Here is a 22371-nt window from a genome sequence, read left to right as displayed (position 1 = left end):
TGGAGCCTCAGTGGTGGCTTCCTCTAGACTGTGGCCCTAAGTGTGGTGCTGCTGGGTACACTATGCACTCCCCTTCTTGGAGCACTGCCCTCTATGCTTTTCGAAAAAAATATTTCCCTACTGAATGCCAGTGTTTCAATCCAGTGTTTATGGAGAAAGGCCACTTCTCTCCATTCTTCAGCTCTGTACTTTTCACTCAAAAGAGAGATTTGCAAAAATTATTTAGGAATTCAGCTAAAATATTTGTATCCAAGCATGTTTGATTGATTGATTGATTTTCCTAAGATCCTTTCAATATTGTCTCATAATTCTAGACCTTCCCAGATTGAGAAAAATGGAACACTCAGTCATAACCAGAAGAGGAGAGAAGAGGAAGATGTCCTGGTTCAGATTCACCTCCACCTGACAGCAGCACAAATTTAAGTCAGTAAATACTAGTTATTCACTGGCACATGCAAAGAACTGTTGTGAGAAAAGCAGGGATGAATATTTGTCTGCATTTACACCTCATCATCTTGCACAGATTTGAAGCACTTTATGAATTTGATTAATACATAGTCTCTGATTTCACAAAGTTCACAGAGTCATAAGAGAAATGAGATCAAAGTAAAGTATCCTCCCTTATATGGTACTTATTTAGGGAAGTCGTATAATTAGTAGCTTGGGGCCCAGGCTTTGGAATAAGATGGCCTGGACTGAAATAACTCAGTCAATGACAAATTATGTGACCCTAGGTAATTTGGAATATCTTCTCATTTTATAGCATCTACAAAAGTAATTAAAGTCCTTGTTCTTCACTCACATCTCTGTATAAAATAAGTAATTAATGAGATTATAGAAGACTCCACAGTTTATCAGCAAACATCTTTCCTGACCAAATCTTGTGTTTATCAAATTATGACAAGGTAGAATAAATTAACTTTGTTGTTCTTATGTAGGTTTTTCTAAGTAACTTTTAGGTAACCATATATTAAATACATAAAGGCTAAGCAGAGAAATTCTGTATTATCTTTATTCATCTATTCACTTTATTTTATAAGTCCTACATTACTTTCTATAAACAGATCTTTGTTACTTAGTGACAAAGTGATGAAGACAACACAGAGATCTGCCATAGTAAAAGAATAAAAGGTGAGTTCTGATAAAATTAGACAAAGGGCTAGAGCATTTAGGATTCTTATTTACAAAGGGAATCTGGGTTTATTCTTTGTTATCTCTTTTGTGTCCCCACTCTATAGCACCTGCTCCTCTTTAGTATCTTTCTTCACCTATGATTCCTGTCTTTCTTTTAGAGCTTAAGTTTCCTGACTTTGGTTAGTAAGTTTTATTTGTATTTTAATTCCTAATGTTTACTACAATGCCTAACCTATAGAAAGCATTTCATATGCATTTGTTGAAAAGATGAGTTGAATCTCCTACTAACCATTTACAATATTCATTTCTCATAGTTCTTTTTTAATTTATTGCAGTGACATTGGTTAATAAAATTTTATAGGTTTCAGAGGTATAATTCTGTAATACATCATCTGTATATTGTATTGTGTGCTCACCACCCCAAGCAAAGTCTCCTTCCATTACAATTTATCTCCCTTTACCTTCTCCTAATTACCACCTTTCCCCCTTTCCCTCTGGTAATCACCATACTCTTGTCTGTCTATGAGGTTTTATTATTTGTTTTGTGTGGGGTATTCTGCTTAATTCCTTCACCTTTTTCACCCAACCCCTTCAATCCCTTACCCTCTGACAACTGTTAGTCTCTTCTCTGTATCTAGGAGTCTGTTTCTGAAACTTGAAACACTAATTCAAAACAATATATACACCCTTATTTCATTGCAGTGTTATTTACAACAGCTAAGATCTGGAAACAGCCCAAGTGTCCATCAGTAGATGAGTGGGTAAAAAAGCTGTGGTACATTTACACAATGGAATACTACTCTCTCATAGTTTTTGAAGGGTGTCTCCATGTCCACAGAGCCAAAGACTCCTCTTGCCTGTCATATTACAATACTTAGTCCTCTTGTTTCTATATTCCTTACATTCAACATCATTAAAGTCTTCCCTAAGCTCTACCATCCATGAAATTCTTGAAATGGCACCTTACTGCTGCCTTTTCCACTAATCTACATAAATTCAAACTTTCACAGTTATCTTCCATAATGCAAACTTCTTGATTAGTATTAGCTGACCTGTGTAAGCCTCTTTATTTCTGATATTCCTCCATCACTTCTTTCCTACTGCTCTTTAAAAATTTTTTTATTCCTCAATTCATTCCTCCTACTTATCCTTTCATTTTCCATAATAGTGAACATTAAACAGTTCCATTTATAGCTACTATAGAGTAATCATGCATTTCTCCCTGACTTTAATCAATTTGATTTCAGTGAAGTGGTTAGGGACTCAAGCTTAGCTCTGTGCACCAAACATCTGAAAGATCGTGCAGTATTGAATGGGCCCTGAAAAACAAAATATTGACTGGTTTCCCAAACTGGACCAAAACTCATGAAATATCTTGACATTTCTGTCACCATAATGCCTCTGTAATGAATCTCTTCATTTTTCATCATGTCTTAAATATGATGTCATGATTTGCACTCTGAAATTCATCAGGATTATTCATAGTCCCCAGGAAATCATCAGAATCCAGCTTCCTGACAAAAATATCCAACATTATTCTTTCATATTCTCATTACCAACCACTTAGGACTTTCCTAAAATGACAAAAATTCTCAGAGGAAAAGAAATTTTTGATTTTTTTCTCTCATCAAAAATATAATCTTGATTTCATAAGAGAATTAATGTTATGATTAGCATCCTCTTTTCACCATTTGTTCAGCTGGAAGATGCCAAAATGTAAGAATAAAAACCTGTAACATTAGGTTCAAAATTCACCACTGTCTTCAGGCCAGCATGACTATGTGAGGCCTAGAAGAACAGTAACTATTCAAGGAGAAAAGTCATACTCATAAAGCTTTCAGCTGTAAGTTACCAGTCACTACAGCATGACACTTGTTAACCCTCTTGCCAGGAGAGCTAGCCTCAAAGAGCTTCAAGTAAGATTCTGCTTTTTGTGTCCTGGCCTCCCAACAGTTTCTTTCCCTCTCTTCTCTACCTCTCTCTCACACTCTCCACCTTACAACACACACTATGCTACTGGCAGTCAGGAAGAAATTTAATGTTCAAAATACTCCCAGATTCAATCTTGTAGTCACTCAGTTTATAGTTCTGCCCCGGCCAACTTCTCTATCATAGGTAGACCTCCAAACACCACTCTTTCTCCCTCTTTACCAATATGGTTCATGGTCTTCTGGCTCTTTCCTCCCCCAAAGCTGCTGATGTCTTTCTTCACTGTGTTTCACACATATACAATGTGAGACATATGAGGCTCCCAGATGCTTGTCTACATCTGGGATTGATTCCTAAATCCTACTTACAATGTCCCTGCTTCTTTGCTAACCCTGAAAGCAAGCAAATGGGTAAGTGCTTAGGACTAGACATAAATCAGTAGAAAGTTAGCAGAATATAGTAAGCCCTGACTTTGGAAGACAACGTAGGCTGATAGAGTGAACTTCTAGTAGAAGTTTGTGGGTTCTGACTGACCAAGTGAGCTACATCTATCACCTTATCAAAGTATAATTAATTTCACAAAGCATATGCTGAATATCTACTGTGCACTAAGCACCTGGGAACCAAAGTTGAAACACAACACATTGTCTCTTTCTAAGAGGCTCTTCCAACCAGTTGTGGTCTCAGGCACAGACACAATCACATTGGAATGGCATTATTACTATAGCAGAAGCACATGAAAGGCAATATGAAAGCACAAATCACCAGCAAGTAATTATGACTAGATGAAGAGTAAAGGAATATAAGGAAGGAACTGAAAGAGGAGGTGAACTTAAAGTGAAATGGCATTTGGAGCTAAATAAGCAAGCTAACAATATCATCATTCTGCTCATTTTTAAAATATAGGTAGAATCAAAGTAAAAATAGTTAGCTAAAATGATAACTTCCTTTCATAAAATTATGTTAAACTAAATGGGCAAGGTTAGCTACTCTTCAATATCTCTCATATCAAATATAACATTTTGTGCTGAGTATATTCAAAGTGCAAAAGAAAGCCATCTAATATATTAAAGCTCCTGCCAAATTTAGAGAATAATGAGCTTCAATTTCAATTTAATTTAGTATTTAGCAATTTATTCTCAGTTTATATTTTGATTTTTTTCACAGTAAACTCTGTAATCATCATTGTGTCAGTTTTTCTATATGATAATTAAACACTGGATCCTAACAATAAATTAAAAAGGAAACTTCTTTTTATTATTAATGCAGACTTTAAATAATCTTAATAAATCAAAATAAAAAAATATTCTCTTTTGTGATTTAATGGATTCCATTTCAGCTACACACACATGCTTCTAATTTACTAAGCAGAGGAAGGGGCACTCCTATAAATTCTTGTTCCATGGTATATGGATGAAAGGCTTTATAATCTTTCTGCCAAATTACACAGGAAAGCCTGATTCTTGGTACAACTTTCTAAATTTGGATTCTAATTTTAAAAAGAAGCTCAGGAAAATAAATCCTGATTTCAAAACAACTTTAATAATTACTCATGTTTTAGATAATGTCTTTCAACTTATAAAGTGTTACTGTAATAACAGTAAACGTTTCAATTAGTGGTCCAAAACAGAAGTCAGATCATCATTCTAGATGCTCCATTCTCACTCTCCAAGTCAGGCCTTAGGACATTTGCTCAATAAACATTCACTGTGAAACCACAATGTGCTAGCAAAGCTCTATTCTAGGCACCATGAGCTACAAAGCAAAATAAGAGGGCCCTTGTCCCGAAAGGACTCAGAGACCAGCCAGGGAGAAACCAAGAAAATCAACAACTATAGTGTAGGTGTGGTAAACACAGAAGCTGGGTGTGTTCAATCAGAGTGAAGAAGAAAGTTTTTCTAGAGGAAATGATGCCTGTGCTGATTTTTAAAAGTATGAAGGATAAGGAAATATTGGCTGAGGTGTTGGAGAGAAGAGAAGGTTATGCCAGACGAAGGAGGCACCCATATCTATCATTTCCACTTTTCCACTGGGAAAACATCACTGAAATCTGGCCCTCCTCTCCATCCTAATTGCCACTGATTTATTTCTGACCCTCAGGATTTTCTCCTAGAAGACATTCATAATGAATTCCCTAGAGGATTTTAGGTACCTCTAAGGACTCTGGGTACCTGGTAAGTGGAGGCCTAATGAGGACAGAAAGGAGAGGGTTGTCCCTTTACCATGCAGATAGCGATGATGCCTAAGTCGCCTTTTATCCACCCAGCCCACCCAGGAAGTCCTATAAAAATGGCTGCTTTGCAGTCCCAGTGCCTCAGAGACTCTCTCAAGCCTCTTTGCCTCCCAACCTCAGTTCTGAACCCCCTGCCCATAGATTTATCAGGAACACATACAGATCTGCAGCTCAGTTAGATTTTAGCTGGTTTTATGTTATATATTGATATTCGTGCATGTATTGTACCATATGTATTACATATTGGTTAATATGCCTAAAATCATATAGTTCTTCACTTTTTACATTTGACTTCTTCCATTTAGCATGATAGTCTCAAGATCCATCCTCACAGATGGCGGTATTTTATTCTTTCTTGTGGCTGGGTAGTATTCCCTTGAATGTATGTACCACATCTTCTTCGAAGGACACTTAGGCTGTTCCCACATCTTGGCTGCCATGTATAATGCTGCAATGAACATAGGGGCACATATATCTTTATGAATAAATGGTTTCAAATTTTTGGGGGGATACCCAGAAGGAGAGTTGCTGGGTCAGATGATAACTCTACTCTTAGTATTCTGAGGAACCTACATACTGTTTTTCATAGAAGCTCTATCAGTTTACATTCCCACCAGCAGTGGATGAGGGTTCTTTTTCCCCGCATCCTTTCCTTGTTATTCCTTGTCTTATTGATAATATCAGTTCTAACAAGTGTGAGGTGGTGTCTCATTGTGGTAATTTGCATTTCCCTTATAGCTAGTGAAGTTGGGCATCTTTTCCTATATCCATTTGCCATTTTCTATGTCTTCTTAGGAAAGTGTCTGTCGAGGTTCTAGCCCCCTTTTTTAAAAATTGATTTGAGAGAGAGGAAGGGAGAAAGAGAGAGAGGGAGAGAGAGAGATCGATCATTGATTTGTTGTTCCACTTATTTGTACATTCACTTGTTGATTCTTGTATGTGCCCTGACTGGAGATGGAACCCGAAAACTTGGCATATCTGGACGAAACTCTAACCAACTGAGCTACCTGACCAGGGCAGTCCTAGCCCATTTTTTAACTGGATTTTGTTATTGTTGTTGTTGAGTTGTATGTATTCTTTATATATTTTAGATCTTAGCCCCTTATCAGAGGTATTGTTTGCAAATATCTTCTCCCATTTGATTGATTGCCTTTTTGTTTTCTTGACAGGTACTTTTGCTTTGCAGAAGCTTTTTAATTTGATGGAGTCCCATTCATCTGTTTTTTAAAGAATTTATTGTTGAAAGTATTACAGATGTCCCCTTTTTGCCCCCATTGACCCTCTCCAGCCCACTCTAACCCACACCAGGTCTTCACTGCACTATTGTCTGAGTTCATGGGTTATGCATATATGTATATACGTTCTTTGGTTCATTTCTTCCCACTCCCCAACTCTCCCCTTCCCTCTGAGATTCATCAGTCTGTTCCATGTTTCTATGTCTCTGGTTCCATTTTGTTCTTCAGTTTATTTTGTCCTTTAGATTCCACACATAAGTCAAATCATATGATATTTGTCTTTCTCTGCCTGGCTTATCTCGCTTAGCATAATACTCTCCAGTTCCACCCATGCTGTCTCAAAGGGTAAGAGATCCTTCTGTTTTACAGCTGCATAGTATTCCATGATATAAATGTCCCACAGCATTTTTATTCACTCATCTACTGATGGGCACTTGGGCTGTTTCCAGATCTTAGGTATTATAAATAGCACTTCTTTGAACATAGGGGTGCATATATTTTTTCTGACTGGTGTTTCAAGCTTTCCTTAGAAGTGGGATCTCTGGGTCAAATGGCAGTTCCATTTTTAATTTTTTGAGGAGACTCCATATTGTCTTCCATAGTGGCTGCACCCTACACAAGAATGAACTAAAAATGAATAGAAAACTTAAATGTAAGTAGTGAAACCATGAAAATCCTAGGCAGCAAAACCTCAGACATCTCTGGTAGCAATATGTTTGCCAATACATCTCCTATGGCAAGGAAAACAAAGGAGAAAATAAATAAATGGGACTACATCAAAATAAAAAGATTCTGCACAGCAAAAGAAACCATCACCAAAATTAAAAGAGATCCCACTGTATGGGAGAACATATTTGCCAATGATGTATCTGATAAGGAGTTAATTTCCAAAATATATAAAGAACTCATACAACTTAACAAAAGGAAGACAAACAATCCAATTAAAAAATGGGCAAAGGACCTAAATAGACATTTCTCCAAAGTGGACATACAGATGGCCAAGAGACATGAAAAAATGCTGGATGTCACTAATTATCAGAGAGATGCAAATTAAAACAACAATGAGGTATCATCTCACACTTGCCAGAATGGCTACCATCAACAAATCAACAAACAAGTGCTGGCAAGGATGTGGACTAAAGGAAACCCTAGTGCACTGCTGGTGGGAATCCATTCATCTATTTTTGCTTTTATATCCCTTGCCTTTAGGGTCAAGTTCACAAAAACCCCTCTGAGACTCAGGTACATAATTTTAGTACTTATATTTTCTTGTCTCAGGTTTTATATTCAATTCTTTAATCCATTAGGAGTTAATTTTTATGTGTCAGATAGCAGTCTAGTTTCATCCTTTTGCATTTGGTTTTCCAGTTTCCCCCTTGTGTGTTGTGGTGGATGGTGTCTGCAGTATTTGTGGGCCAACTGCATCACCTGTTATGAGATGTGCTGCCACCACAATACCTTACAATTTTGGTGGGCATTTCAAACCATTGTATTCTGGCATCAACGTCTGCATTAAAAATAACAACAGAGAATGTATTTCTTATTTATTCATGGCTTAATTTTTATAAAATTGGACCAACTAATCAAATTGAAAGGATTGCCCCTCAACTTGGTTATGATCATGAAAAATTTGTAAGCACATCTGATCTTATAGTGGTCAAGACAGCACAAATGTCTTTTTAGAGTAAGACAGGAAATAATTCTAGGAACATCTTTTGAGCATTGAGGCAACCCTTGGCAGAAGTTGATCTAAAAGTACTTTTTCTAAATTCATAGGGAAGGTCTGCCCTGGCTGGTGTGGCTCAGCTGGTTGAATGTTGTCCCATGCACCAAAAGGTCTCTGGTTCAATTCCCAGTCAGGGCACATGCCCAGGTTTTTGTTTTGTTTTGTTTTTTAAATATATCTTTATTGATTTCAAAGAGAGGAAAGGAGAGGGAGAGAGAGAGATAGAAACATCAATGATGAGAGAGTCATTGATCGAGCCCACAACCCGGGCATGTGCCCTGACCGGAAATCGAACCCCTATCGCCTGGATCCTAGGTTGATGCTCAACTGCTGAGCCACGCCTGGCCAGGCCCAGGTTTTGGTTTTGATCCCCAGTAGGGGGCATGTAGGAGGCAACCGATTAATGCTTCTCTCTCACTTTGGTGTCTCTCCCTCCCTCTCTCTTCCTCTCTAACATGAATAAAAACATACTTTTTAAAAATTAAACTCATAGGTCTTTGATCCCTTCCACAGAGGGGTTCAACAAACCACAAGTTAAGACAGGAAATGCAGAACTTTCCAGAGTTATCTCAAGTTCACTACAAAGCTACTGCGTGATAACACTTTGAAATAAAAAAACAGACAGAAATAAAAAGAAAGAACACACTAGGAAGAGATAATAGAAATGCCATCAACAGTAAGCAGCACTCTGTGCAGACTGGGTCAAAAAACATGTTTTAAGGGCAGATTGACATTAACAATCTCCTACGACTAACATGAGCACACTTCAACACGCAAGTGGCAAGGCAAGGACTACCAAGGAGCCCAAAATGCATCATCATGCATCCAAGCATGTTTTTGTTGTATTTCATAGCCTGATTGATTTTTTAAAGTAAATTAGCACTTTCCCATGTTATTGGAAACCCTGCAACAATATGATAAACTAAAAAAAAAGATAAATAAAAATAAAGGAAAACTCTACCCACAATTCCACAAGCATAGGAAACCCCCATTAATATTTTGGCACAGATTCTTCCAAATGTTTCAGTTTGAAGAAGGTCTTCTTCAAAGACAAGAGAACAAAAAGTACAAAGAGAGAAATCTGAAACTGGATCTGGACTATGAGATATGTAATGTTATACTCTTGAAAAAAGGTTTTTATGAATATGTCATTGAAAGTACTTACCATCCAAAACACATGACAGTTACATCTAAATTTTATAGCATCTTTTTTAAAGTATGTTTTTATTGGTTTTAGAGAGACAGGGAGAAAGAGAAACATCGATGTGAGAAACATCAATCGGTTGCCTCCCATACACCCTCAACCTGGGCATGTGACCTGACTGGAAACTGGCAACCGTCTGGTGCACAAGATGGTGCCAACCAACTGAGCCACACTGGCCAGGGCAATTTTATAGTGTCTTGATATAGAAGCATCTATATTCATATATTTATATAAATATAAGTATGTATAGTTCATGCAGAGCATCTGTTTACTATTATTCTGCTCAACTGGCCCTGTCATTTGTCCACTGTTGTCCCAAGATAAAGGGCCTTTTACGCTATTGTTAAGGAGGAGAGATAGCAAGACAACCCCCATAAAAGAAGGCCATTTACTGTTACCCCAGAAGGACTTGTCTTAGGTGGTAGCTTGTGAATAGGTCTCAGAGAAAATGCCACAACAGGAATATCTTTGTGTGGGCCACTAATCTCCTTACCTCTCCTAGGGACTCCATGGTTTAAGAGATCAACCCTTCATCATTCAAAAGAAAAATTCCTGTAGAAAGACTTACAGATGGTAAATCAAATGAGAATTAGGCAAACTATTATATCACTATGTAATGATTATTAACATGAAGTAAAACACAAGACTACAAGCTTATCTCTTACTGATATTATTAAAATAACAAAATCTTAGAATCATATAATTTAAAGGTCCAGAAAAGGTACATAATACAATGCTATTTTCATATTGAAAACTGGAATAACTAAATATTCATAGCAGAATAAATGAGTATGTCATGGCCATAGAGAGAAGCACTATTTAGCTATTAAAATTATATTTACTGGCATGGATAATTTCATCTAATGGATTATATATTTATATGTTCATAAGTGACTGGATATGTGGCAAATTATTAATGAGTATTATGGATTAGTTTTCCCTTTTCCCTCTTATTTTGGTTTGCCTATACTTTTAAGTTTGCTCAACTACTATTTAGTTTTGTAATAAAAAATATTTTCAAGAATGTCTAACAACACAGGCAAATGCTAATTTTATGATAGTTATTTAAAAAAGCAGGCAATGAAAAACTGGATGTGATTAGAATATAGTGTCTTAGTTCATAGTAAAAAAGGACTAAAGGAAAATACTTTAAAATATTTGTTCAATAATCATTCAACGCATATTTATTAAGTACTTGCTTCATACTAAGCACTGTTGTATTATTTCCTGAGTATAAAGTGGTAAATAAGATGGGTGAGGTGGCTGCATGCCTAGAGCTTACATTCTAAATGAATAAAATACAGTGATCATGTAATTAAAGAAGCACCGTCTCTTTGGATACCAGGTGCCGTGAAGAAAATGTAACAGACACACTGTATGTGATGGAAGGTGAGTGGGAGGAATGGGGATACTTTAGACTGTTTTGAAGAAAGATTTCTGGGATGGAACCAAAATGGTAGGGACAAGCCAGCATGTGCAGATACAAGGACATGGAGGAGTAAGTAATAACAAGGGCAAAGGCTCCTAGGTTAAATAAGCTTGTAAGGGCTGGAACACAGGGAACAACGGGGTGGGGACACTGGTACAGGAAGCATGCAGAAGAAGAGGCAAAGGTCAGATAATGCGAGGCGACGGCAATGAGTCTGCATTTTATTTTAGTTAATAAGAAGTCATTGTAAGATTCTAAAAAGGGTGTGACCCCATTTGAGTATTTGCTGATGGAGTGAAGGTGAAGTTTGGGAGAAGAAGAGACATCAGACATGACTCCAAAGTTTGGAGCTATGGCTAGATGGTGGTGCCATACTTTGATGACCACAAACAGAGGGACACACTTTAGAGTGGTGAAATATGGATCTACAGACCCGAAGTTCGTTTGGCCATGTTTTGTTGTACATACCATGGAAAGGGCCTAGTAGGCAACTGGCTACCTGAAGCTCCGTGCAGAGGAGGGGATTGATGAAAAACTTAGGAATGATTAGCACGTAGATGACATTTAGAGCACAGTTCTGGATGGAATCACATGAAAAGTGCAAATAGAGAATATTCGAGAAGAATCAATCTTGTCCACATTAATAGGTCAAACAGAGAAAAATAAGGAAAATACTTAGTAAGTTATCAAGAAGATGAGGAAGACATGATATCTTGGAAGATGAGCAGAAAGACTATTTTAAGAAGAAATAATCAGTATGTCAAATGTTGTACAGAGATTCAGTAAAATGGGATAGAGAATTATCAACTGCATTTACAACCGTGAGGTCATGGGTGACCTGGACAAGGCAGTTTTAGTAAAGTGACAGAGAAGGAAGGCTCACTGGAGCAGGATGAGGGAAGGGGAGGAGAGGAGGAAGCAGAGACAACAAATATAGAAAACTCGGTGGTATGGAAGCTAGCAAGGTAGTAGCAGTTGGAAGGGAAAACTGGAGTTTCATTAAAGGAGAGAGGTATAAAAGCTGATGGAAAGAAAAGGCATTAGGCAACAAGGCTCCGGTGGAGAGGTCACTTCACCCACTGTAACAAAAAGGAAGTGAGAGTTTATGGGACAGATGCAGGTAGCCTGGCAAACATGGCAAAGGATGGCTGGGCAGCTTCCACCTTTTATCTTTCCAACTTTAATAGTAGTTACCTCCTATGGTTCAGATTATTAACAAATTTTGGTTTTGGGTTATAACACTATTTTGTATTCTCCAAAGATTCTACAATGAACACATATTACACTCATGACAAAAACAAATATTATTTACAAACCAAATATTGGATGAAATTTAAAACCACACTGGAAACTTTAGAAATAGTAATGTTACATAAGAGATTTGAACATACATTAAAAAGAGGGAACATTTTTTGGCATAATCTCTGCTCCGTTCCAGCTCTCCTAATGTCAAAAATGCTCCCCTCCTTGTCTATTTCTTTCTAGGGGTTGTGTTGGGGTAAGAACTCAAGAAACTGTACCAACCTATGGTAACTTTGGAACTGAACCTGGAAACAGAACTTTTATTTGCCCCAACTAAAGTCTAACATAAAAATGTCACATATACAAAAATAATAGGTCTAGATTACCCCAAACTCCTGTCTATCTGGTCACAATTTTTTTTTTTTTTTTTAACAGAGCCACATTCTGCTCCTTTTTATCGAATTCTGCCTCAGGCAGAGGCATTTTGTGATGTCATGAAGCACAGAATTTATTGGTCTAGATTCTATTTCCTCTTAATTTTTTAGGACAAAATACTGATGCTGTTTCCTTCATTGGTTTCAGAATCAAAGTAGGCCCAATTTAGGATTTTACAAAAGCACCAAAAATTAATCAGAGAGGAAGAAGATGGAGCTGCCAATGCAAATAACTAATTGACTGAGAAACAGGAAGTGGCTAAGAAAGTCAGCCACTATTTGCTTCCCAGAATCCATCACCCTATTCCTGCTATATCAGAGAGAGGCTTGAGACTAGTAGAGCTCAGTTTGCCTTTTAACATTTAGAGAAAACTTTAGATGTTCAAGGTAGCTTAAATATTACTGATCACAGCCACAAGAATTATTAGTAATCTTTTTAGTTGAATAATAAGTTATTTTTTTGTTTAAAAAAATTCATTCAGAGGAATAAAATTACACGTATACTTTTTAGCTCTACTTTCCAAAGACAGTTTTCTAAATTTCACTTCAATCTGTTGCAGTTGTAAGAAAATTTAATGACAGGAAACCTTGGCTGGTCAGAAAAATAATTTCTTCAATGAACACATAATCCTGAATTATAAATAGTGTGGATTCTCCCGGGGAAAATCAGCCACTAATGGAAAATCAGCAGCCTTCCTTCCTTTCTTTTCTTCCCTCTCCTTTTATTGTTTTCCTCCCTCCCTTCACGTACCAGAATGATTTATTTCAACATGTAGATATTTTTGCATTAATTCAAACTTCCTCTAAAAGAACAAAGCATCACAGTAGGTGGCTTTAGTCATGAGGGTTTTAAATACCAGCTTTCATCAAATCCACATTTGCGATAAACTACTCTCAGCAATATACTTGGATATATGCAGGAGTTCTCACCTGGTGGAGAAGAGGTGAATATCAAAGTGAGAGGGTGCAGGCCTGTGTGTGGTAGGCGAGTTTTCCCTACAGATTTGTGTATGTGGCAGCCAACCATGGCCCTAACCTTCAGAATTACTGATGCATTTTTCTCCCCTTCTTGGTATGGCAAGAGAGCACTTACTGATATTTACAGTGATGAAAACAAATGACCAAACACGGCAGTTTTCATCTGCAGTCATTCACAATCACTCACTTGTAAGTCTATGGATTTTCCATGGAAAATTTTCAATTCCAGAAAGGTTTCTCCGCTCCTTCAGGGTGACTTTTTCCTTGTTACTCAGTTCTGCTTGGGGAATACCAACTACATTTAACATCAGATTAAGCAAAATGTGAAGGAAGATTAATTATCAGGAAAAAATCATGTCATATACAAAACACAAATAGGAATATTTTGAGTATGTATCATAGTTTGTATTATTAACACCACTTTATAAATGAACAATGCCTAAGAGGCATTTTAATATTCTGACAATTTTATTTGTATATTAGATTCAGAGAAATAGGTTTGGCTATTTTTCAAATATTCTACAATTAATTATCTAATTGATTCAAAGGAAACCTGTTCTTCTCCTAAAATAAAAGACTGCCATCTTTTATTTGTTTCACAAGTCATTAGCAGCACCATGGGAAATGGGAAAGAAACAGGGAAAGGAAAATGAAAAAATAGATCACTTCGTTGCTTACTAGATTTCTGGTAGAATTCTGTAAAGGCAAGACTGGACTAGAAAACAGACTAAAATAAGATTTTGCCATGTTTCAATTATTTACATGTTCCTTGGCTTCCACCACTGTGAATAATCAGGAGCTGGCTAATATGAAGGCAGCTATGAAAATCAGTACATTTTCAGGGAACAAAGGAAATCGGGATAGAACTAAAGGAAAATGATGAATGAGCCCAGTGTTTAAAAATCTAGATATTGCAGTGAAGGAGATTTAACTGGCTTTGACCTTCAATAGCATTTATGCTTGTATCACCAATTTGGCACTTAGCTGGCTTGTGCCATTATTGTTGTTAGTAATAATAACAGTTTATATTTTTTACTATGTTCTAAGCTATGTAAGGCACCTCATAATGTTTATTATCCTCACAACAACCCTCTAAGATAAGTATTGTCATTCCTATTTTACTGATAAGAAAACAGACTCTGGAGTGAGTAACTTGCTCAAGGCCACAAAGTCCATTGGGTCAGTGGCAGCATAAGGGTTGAATGAAAGACCTCTAGACCCTCCCCACACAGCTTCCTCGGTGTCAAGTGCAGCTGTCTACAGGTCCTGTTCCTTTTCTTACTGAAAGTAAGTATCCAGTGGAGAGTGAGGGAGGGATCCTGAGTGGAACAAGAACCTGGAAGCTCCATCACTCATTGTCTTCTGTGCTGTGCTGAATAAGTACTATTGATTGAGTCTCCATTTTGGTAGAGGATTTTTGTTTGCCTTAGTGTTGTTTCCACAGAAAGGCCAGCTGCAGCAATGCAGTTGCTATGTGTAGGGATAGTAGTGTTTTTGCTACCAACAAAGGTTGGTATAGTATAGACTGTCAGCTAATATTTTAAAAAATGTATTGCAATCCTTCGCTATTACTTATAAATGGGTAGTATACAAATACATTCCATTTGCCCACTGGGAGCAGCTGCTGTATCACCCCAAGCGGTCATTGAGCATTACTCCCAATGTCATGACTGCAGTCAGGGTGGCTTGCTCCACTTTAAAGATAGATTTGTCAGGAAGAGAGGCATTGCAATCTGTCTCTACAAGTGGAAGTGCAATCTCACCAGCTTGAAAAGCAGGGGTCACTTTGATCCCCTATTATAGAATAGAAAGAAATGTTAACATGTCAAAGTGTCTAACTTCAAAAGCGAAAACAGTTTAGCTCCCCACTGGATTACTCTGCCTCAATAACTTAGAACAAGTTGGTAGCCCTAGAACAGATTGAAATTGTGTCTTTGCTTATAAAAGATTACTAAAAGTTGGTTGAATGTTCTTGACAATCCATTCAATGATACTTAATCAGCACGTGACAGAGACTCTCGTACAAAATCTCCTGAGGCAGCCCCAGCTTACACAGGGTCAACGCTCAACTCAATGAACTTGCATATTTGCCCTTTTTAGTCAAAGAAAGATACGTAGTTAACTCACTGATAAATGAAATGCCAACTGTTTGTCAGAAACTAAGCATATAACCTGAGAAGCTTTTGGAAATTATCACTCAGACAATAAGGGCCACTCTGGAAAGGCTATCTTCCAAAAATTGTTCAAAATGATAAATGGATCATCAGTCAGTTTGGGCAATTCTATACGCCCCTATAACATTATTCAAGAAACGCACAGAATATGGAATAGAGATTCCTCAATTCTCAAAAATCTTATAGTGCCTTTTTGGCTTAATTTTTAGTAAACAAACGAGCAATCTTTCCATTTTTTAGTAGACAAAGGAGCTTCAGCCTGGAGCTCTCCAGTCCTGATCTAGCTGCACCACTGGTTTCCTAAGTGACCTTGAGCAAAGCACTTAACCTTCTTGCATTTTAGTGTGTCCAACTGTGAAATAAGAAAGATAATGACAACAATAATAAGGCTCAACACCTACATACCTCATTGAAGTGTTTTATGAATTAATCATATTGGGCTTTGAAAGTGCTTTTATGCTTTAAAAACATTCACGAACAGTTAGCAAATTGCCGCATTAATTAATACATATGGTCCATAGAATTGCATCAGAGACTTTGCATGGTAAAGTGCATGCAGGTTACTCTGTGGGCAAGACTTTAGGTAACATAAAAAGTACAATGTTATTTAACTGCTTTTGCTATTATTTCCCCCAGTTTAGTGAGAATTGTAAACCTTACTAAGTAAAAGATCAGCCTTTGACAGCTTTAATGAGAACTCTGAGAACAGGTAATGGATAACTGGCGAAGTGAGTCTCCCCTTTATCCCAGCAGTTTGTCCTTGTACCCACTCCCACCCTTAACACTATCAGATGGCCTCCTCGCTCCCTCTTCATCGTATCAAATCCTTCTTTCCCATCACAGATGAAACTTCAAGGCAGATTCAGGTTAGATAAACCCTGCTTCTATTATTCTAGCCACATGAAGAAAATCTTCACTACCAAATGAAGCCATAATTGTCACGTTAGACCATGTAATACATTGCTAATTGCAATTAATTCGATCCTGACATGTGACCCCCATAGGACTGTCAGTGTCTAGGTACCAGTCCCTAGACTCCCACTTCCTGAAGAGTAACGTGAGTGCTCAGTAGCAGACCTCTCAGATTCGTGATCGTGCAATGAATGGTGCTGATTACTTTTAAAACAGTCTTTAGATATTTATCATGGTGCAAGTTTTCAAAAATAAATTGTCACCAGTACCCACTACTTACAGTCAACATCTGTGATTTTATAGATAATGCTTCAGATTCCATGTTCTTCATGAATTTGGAAGATGTTTACAGAAGCTTCCTTAATGGAAACCTGTTCAGTTGATGTGGCTCCTGTGCCTTCCTTTCTTGATCTGTTGGCTTTACTTTTCCTTTTGCTTCAATTCCCATGTGTGATCTGCCCCAAATCATTTAAAGACTCCTATCTCTCCTCTCTTATGAAAACATATCTGCTAACGAAGTGTTCAGTACTGATATGCTCTTTACTGCGGAGGGTTTTGTGGTTGACTTTCACATTATAACTAGTATGCAAAAGTCATTGAACAATGACATTAGGACCTAAATGCTAACCATTGGAAGATCTAGGAAACTATTGTATGACCTTTGAGTAATTGCTTTGCAAAGCTGACAGTTTCTTCTATTTCATGAGCTAAAGAATCTCTTGGATGAAGCAACGACCTGGAAGTCAGGGGATCGGGATTTTGGTCCCAGGGCTGCCCCAAAACAGGAGCAGACAGACCTTGGACAACATACTTGTTCCCTAAGCCGACGTTTCTTCAAAAGGGTTGAATGTGATAATCTCTCAGCTCCCTGTTGATCTTAAAATATATGTATAATAATATGATTCCATGAATTTTCATACTCATGTTTATTTAAAAGATATACAAAGGAATGAAGAAATTTGCTACGGTTGGGGTTTTTTTAATGACTAACTCTGATTTTCTATGCAACCTCTGGAGAGCTGAGATAATGTATACACTTCTATTTAGAGATCCACAAAATGAAAACAAAACAACAGTGCACATTAATAAGAAAAGTAGCAGACATAAAATTAAAAGCAAGCACCAATTTAAATAAAATCCAAACTGCTGTTCCTGTCCCAGAAGTTGGAAAGCTAGAAACAAAAAAATAAATAATAGCTAACAAAAAAAAAAAAAAAATAGATAAAATGATGGAATACAGAAGATCCTGTGGGGAATTTGGCTTCTCTTTCTACCTTTTTTCCTTTCTATTCACTGACCTCAAAAGATACAAGAATTGTTTAGGCATATTTTTTAATGCCCTAAATACAGAGAACAGAGCCCCAATAAAAGTATAAGCCAAAAGGGGACTAAATCCATTTACCTGATAGGGAAACAAAGCAGGTTAGACAAAACCATAGTCTCTAACTGAGTACATGAATGAATAAGCCTTATAGGATGCCCAAAAAAGAGAGTCCTAGCTTTGCTAGTGGTAAGGTATTTCTCAGGTGTATCAGTCTCTCCATTTCCATCAGTTAACTCCATTTCCACTCTGGAAAAATGATGCTGGGTGCAATAAATGCCCATTTGCTGAAGTGTTAAGGGAAAGGACATGGATACTGTAAGTAGTCACTAATGTTGCAATTACCGTTACATCTGTGTCCATGTAATTTGCTGTAAAGCTAACCATCTGCCACAAAATTGCAACTATGATATGTGAACTGATAACACCAACAGTTAAAACAAATAACACTACAAAGTCTTGAGGAAGCTTTAATTATTCATTTAATTTGGAAAGTAAAGATGGAGAAGACAGCTGCTAAAGATACAGCTTCTCTTTACTCATTCTTACTTATTTGCTTTTAGAAATTTTTGTTAATGTGATTCTCTTCAGTATTTAATGATCCCTGATTTTCTTGGAAGTCCTATAAAAGATCAGTGTTAAATCCCAATATTTCCAAATATATCAGGCATGTGAGCAAAATATGTGCTCTCTAAAATGAAAAATAAACTCAAACTTCACTAGAATAAGGGTCACTGGTATTTAATGCACTCAAATGGTGCGATTAAAATAAAGATCGTGACTACTGTGTGCCTCTAAATTTAGTTGACAAAAATTTGTGGTCCTACCATGACACATTTAAACTACTCTAAGAGTTTACATCCTAAAAGAGGATGAGCAAGAAATACAATAAATGTTATGCCATAATGCCATGTAGGCATTACAAATTTTGAGCCATAAGCAAGGAAGAAAAATGACTTCTGATTGGGGAATCAAGCAGAGTTGGCACTTGAATTGATTTCATAGTCTGAGTAATGAGGGAAAATGACATTTCTGATAGATGGGTTAGCGTAAAAGGTAACTCAGAGGCAAGAAAGAGCAGTGAAAGCTTGGAGATGAGGAACTAGTTGAAGTCATAGATAAGGCCTGAAAGTGAGGTGAAGGATGGGTTATAGAGGGCTGCCTGAAGAGTCTGGATTTTATTTGGAAGTCAAGAGATAAGCTGAAAAACATGTGTTTTTTTAATTGAGGAGCCATAAGTTCATTCAACTCTGAGTGAATAAATGAATGAGTTAATGAACGAATGCATTGTATATATGCAATTTAGAGCTCACTATTTAAAGAAAAACTGAATTTAGGCAAATGTCTTAATGGGTGAAGATAGAAACTGTGATCTACCACTATGGCTTCATTCCCTGATTACTGCAAATATCAAGACGGTAGAGTATATGAATTGAACAGCTGAAAGAATTGAAGTTTCATTTTCTTAGTGAAATTGCTAGTGTTATCGTTGTTCAAGAGCTTTAAAAAAGCTAAAAGATGGTAGGACTTTAACACAATCATACATTTAGTTTAATGCTTTTAGAAAGTAATTTTCTGATTATAAAAGCAATACAAATTTCTTATAGGAAGTTTAGACTGTACTAAAATAATAAAGGAGAAAATAAGTTATCTACAATTCTATAACCAAAGGTGTTTACAGTTGAGATAGTGTTATACTTCTTTTATGTCTTCTTTTTTCTGTACCAAAAATATTATATGTAAACTTTTTTCCAAATGTGGTAAATTTTTATAACAAAAACTATGTCAGCATTCTTCTAAAAACAATTTCAATAGCTGCCTAATAGCCCATCATGTGAAAATGCCATAATTTATATAACTATTGACAATTTGTATCAAGAGACTTAAACTATCATAGTCTTAAACTAGTAACTCCACTTCTAGGAAAATGTCTTAAGGAAATAATTCTCAGTGGGCAATAAAGAATTATTTATAATTGTGTAAGATTGCTAAAACACTTTAACATGAAATAATGAAAGAATTGTAAATTATGTTACATGAATATTATAAAATATAAAAGTTGTTTCATAAAATTTTAAATAAAATGGAAAATACCTATAAAATTTAGTAAAAAACACAACACAGCACATGACATAAGTAGTATAATCACCAGTTTTAAACTGAAACCAAAACCTGTGCATGAAGACAAGGTGCGGGGGAGGGGTAGAGGCCTGGGAAGCATATAGCAAAATATTAACAGTGGCTGTCCGTGGCTGAGAGACTAAAAATAAATTTTATTTGCTTCTACCCAACATTTCCACATATTGAAAGTTCTATAATAGACACAGCTGTCTGTTAGGGAGACCACAGAGTGTAGTGGTGAAGACCACTGGGTGCTCTGATACTGTCACTAATGTCCTAGGGAAGACTTCATGGCCCATGGTGACATCCAAGAACAACTCCCTAAAGTTATTTCGGATACTGTGAGACAAGTTTTCCCTATTCCTATAGAGAAAAACGAGTGAGTGTGATTTCTAAGCAAACAGATTTAACAGGGAGGTTGAGCACAGTGCACGTTCTGATCTGAGTGGGTCACAAGAACGTGGTGATTTTGCTTAAAACGTTAAGCAACAGTGATAGGATGTTAACTTCATTAAAGAGAAAAATAATTATGTTACCACGTCAAAGAGTCTCAGGTCCCACGTAGGGAATTCTGCAAAGGGTCCCTCATAACACCACTCAAATACATTGGGCATGTGGTATCTGTTCATAATCATGACCACAGGACTAACACAACCACCCATGTGAAGGGGAGTAAGTGTGACTAAAGCACTTTGGCCTCAAAAGCTATCGTTACCACTTGCAGGACTATTACTAGTACTAGCTGTCTTTCAGTGCGACCCATAAGGAAGGCACCATGCCAAAACAAATGTTTCTCTGACTGAGACTAAGGACATTCTTTTGCTAATTAATTAGTTCAGAATTTTCTATTTTTACTAACACTGATCATGTGGGCTAGAGAGTGAAAGTCATTTAGCATGAGACTATGAACTGTCATGCTACAACACTCCATATATCATCCTTAGGCATTTAGCTAGAACATGAAATGACTGCATCTCATTTTCCCATCCTACATTGATATTTGTTGGTAAAAGAAAGCAATGCAAAGCAGTTGAACTCAATCAACTTAAAAGAAAAACAGGCCTTCAGAAACAGACATTGTGCATCAAACAAGGAAAAGTCTATTTTCCAAGTATTTTCATTGTGTTGCCTCAAGACCTTGTAACATATTTTACTAACATAAAAATGTATCTCAAGTTATTGGATATCTTTAGATTTTAGGGTGTGGGTCTCTCAGAACCCCTTTACAAAGCTGTAGTCTCAGCTTACAAGCTCTTACACTCTGACCTCTAATTTTATTTAACAAGGCCCAGTGAATCTAGTCAATCATGTCTGAAATTTCTCTTATAATTTGATTTATGATATCTTTCATTTGTATTGCACTTTATACTTCTCAAAGCATCTGTTGAGTGATCATAACATTTCACTTATAAGCATAAAGAGAAATTATGCTCATTTTAGAAGCTAGAAGTGAGGATATAAGAGTTGTGGTATTACAAGAAGCAAGGATGGATCTCCTTTCAACAACCATATTGGGATTTGTTTGTATGGTCACTCCATGACTCAAATATTATAAATTGCTTACTTACTACTTTTCAAAAACTACTGGGCATCAAATTAATATTTATAATGTGTCTACTAAGTGCCAGGCACAAAGCTTGGCTTGGAGATATGAGAAGCTTGTGGGTGTAATTTAAAGATTTTTTTTTGTAACTCACAAGGTTATACTGATGCATAGCCAATGTTAAGACCAGTAGTGCTGTGGAAGGAGTTCAGGCTTCAGAAACCCAAGTGACCTGGAATTAAAATACTGGCTCAACTGCTTATGAGCTAGATGACCTTGGAGTCATTTTACTTTTCTGCATTTCAGTTTCTTCATCTACAGCCAATGAAGAAAATCTCTAAGGGCAAATGTATAGGTAAAATAAGATAATGGCTATAAAGTGGCTGGTACATGATACATATTGAATTAATAATAACTCTATGGAAAGGGGAGAGTAGAAGGAAAGAGATAAAGATAGAGAGCTCAGCCAGCTCAATTTCTTAATACCTTAATAAGACCAACATTATGAAATGTGATATAACAGATCCTAAAGAAGGCTCTTTAAAAACCCAGCACTTCAAAGCACATGTATGCAGTGGCATTTACACCTCCCAAATGCAGAGAAGGACCAAGTGTCTGAATGGCAAAGAAAAACACACTTTCTGCACAAAACAAACTGGGTAACTCAGCAGTAGAGAGCCATAGGAAAGAGTGTGCATCTTTGTGAGTGTCTGGATTGAATATAGTCACCATAGGAAGAGGCAATCTGTTATTAGT

General features: G+C 36.8%; 1 protein-coding gene across 2 annotated transcripts in view; it reads right to left on the bottom strand.

The window, feature by feature from the left end:
* The window catches only part of LHFPL6 (LHFPL tetraspan subfamily member 6), a 244234-nt gene that overhangs the window by 113283 nt on the left and 108580 nt on the right, over positions 1–22371 (bottom strand). The window lies entirely within an intron of this gene.

Source organism: Miniopterus natalensis, chromosome 2 (assembly GCF_054644295.1).
Source record: "Miniopterus natalensis isolate mMinNat1 chromosome 2, mMinNat1.hap1, whole genome shotgun sequence".
Classification (NCBI taxonomy): domain Eukaryota; kingdom Metazoa; phylum Chordata; class Mammalia; order Chiroptera; family Miniopteridae; genus Miniopterus; species Miniopterus natalensis.
This window is presented reverse-complemented; position numbering and strand designations above follow the sequence as displayed.